Below are 2,032 nucleotides of genomic sequence, written 5' to 3'. Positions count from 1 at the left end.
CGTCTAATGGACAAATCTCATGGTGGTTTCAGGGCAATGACACCGAGAACAGGGCAACTTTTGGGGGAACTTTGAAGGAGTTCCCATGTGTTGTAATAACATCTTCCTTAAATTTGTCCAAATTTAAACCAAAGATTTACTCAAATGAAGTTCAAGTTCATGACTTGATTATTTCTAACATCTAACTCATAGATTAAGATTTAATATTTAAAGCTTCGACAGGGAGCTATCCTTTTGTGTTGATTTTGGCATTCCCTGTGGACAAAACCATCGTCATTTTCCTGCAGCAGGGGTCTGACAATCTGCCCAGCTAAGTCCTGGTTCTGGTTCTCCCTTGTCTCCCTTCCCTCCAGCTGGTCCAGCAATACAGCCTGGGTCTCCATCAGCATGGTGTCAGAGTTCGGCTCCCAGCGTGGCAATGAGGCGGAGCTCTGCTCCTGGCATGAGGAGGAGCTGCTCCGACAGTGACCAGCGCTCCGCCGACAGATCCAGATCCGGCTTCGCTGCCGCCTTTGAACCTGCAGTCGGACCTCCAGCAGAAGGTAGAGAGCTAAGCACCCAGCAGCGAAGCCGGATCTGTCAGCGAAGCGCTGGTCACTGTCGGAGCCCCCCACTTGAGTCTGTAGAACCTGTATGATTTTAAGTGATTTCGCTAGAAACCAGTAGCACCGTTGACAAGCATTACACCTATACGGAAATAGACAATCTCCTATCTGATGGTGTTGTTTACTTATGTAGGCATCAGTATTAAACTGTGATTGTTTCATAACCAGTCAAAGTTCCTCACAGTAACTTTAACTATAGCAGTTGCAGTAACTTTTTGCATGTCTTAACCCCCATAGGATGTATCTCTCTGACTAGGTGACCCTTTGACATTACGTTCAGTGCCACAGTGGTTGAACTTTATGGTTATGATTGAAATGTTAAACAACGACTGGATGGAGTGCCATGGAATTTAATACGTTCCCCACATGATCCTCCAGACTGGAGACACAAGGTTCTTTGAAACCAAATAATTATCTTAAATTCCCTTTTGGTACTTAAATAACTTTAAGAGCCATTAACGGTCAATCAAACGAATCACACAGGAGAGAGCTGAGAAATGATCTAAGTTGGTTGACGATATTCAGAAACACGAAGGGACGAGAGCTCAGAAACAGAACGTTTTATTCCCTTTATCAGTTTTCGGTTCTGCTGCAGAACCTTACCAGCTCAGGAGTAAAAACAGAACGACACATCAAGACAGTTAAGACTTCATTCTTGGCCCCATTGGATTATTTTGCTGGAAAACATACAGTAGAGGTATATACATCTTCCACAGTAGATCCAGTTGTTATGCTTCTATTCTTCTCTAGCTGCTGTGGTGTTTGTCCAATGCTGATTGTGCCCTGTGGGAGAGAGAGGGGGAGAGTCCTTCTGTTAATATAAAGACTACATCATACAGTATCACACAGAGTTGTTTTAAGGGTCAAACCTGGACATGGCCCAGGTCAGGCTGTTCTCATACAGCATTTGTAGAAATGAATGCCCTTCACCATGAGAAACTGGTGGCCTTTAAATCAAAAGTTGGTCACTTTATAATTAACCTGTAAGCTATTAAAAGCGTCATGGCTTCCTTGAATGAGACGTCAATTAAAAACCTTAGCTTAAGGCATTTTTTCAAAACCTGAAGACCAATTGGTTTATTTTTGGTATATTTAACAATTCATTTAAATAAAAGACTGACCTGGTTACAACACCAATGTATATGCACAATTAAAAGAATGTGGGGAAAAAAGTCACATGTTATTTCCATGTAATACTTGTTTTAGTTTAATGAAATGAAATTAAATGTAGTTCTTAGTCACATATTCTAAAACTATAACTTTATAAAAGTTGCCTTTTCAAAGAGCAAAGTCAAGTATCATCCATCGTAACATGAAATCAAACCAGTCGTGACTTTGTAGTGGAGCCCCATCACCAGGCCGGTGTAGGATCAGCACCAGCCCTGTTCAAGGGACGGGACTCCACCCTTTACTGTCCGCACCCTCGT

General features: G+C 42.3%; 1 long non-coding RNA gene across 1 annotated transcript in view; it reads right to left on the bottom strand.

Moving 5' to 3' along the window:
* Positions 1 to 1,217: 1,217 nt before the first annotated feature.
* The window catches only part of LOC129097744 (uncharacterized), a 4,163-nt gene continuing 3,348 nt past the window's right edge, over positions 1,218 to 2,032 (bottom strand). Inside the window, exon 3 of the long non-coding RNA XR_008531522.1 lies at positions 1,218 to 1,388. This is a non-coding gene — a long non-coding RNA (uncharacterized LOC129097744). The remainder of the gene's footprint in view (positions 1,389 to 2,032) is intronic.

This window comes from Anoplopoma fimbria, chromosome 1 (genome assembly GCF_027596085.1).
Source record: "Anoplopoma fimbria isolate UVic2021 breed Golden Eagle Sablefish chromosome 1, Afim_UVic_2022, whole genome shotgun sequence".
Classification (NCBI taxonomy): Eukaryota; Metazoa; Chordata; class Actinopteri; order Perciformes; family Anoplopomatidae; genus Anoplopoma; species Anoplopoma fimbria.
The sequence above is the reverse complement of the archived record's forward strand: the minus strand, read 5'-3'. Positions and strand labels throughout refer to the sequence as shown.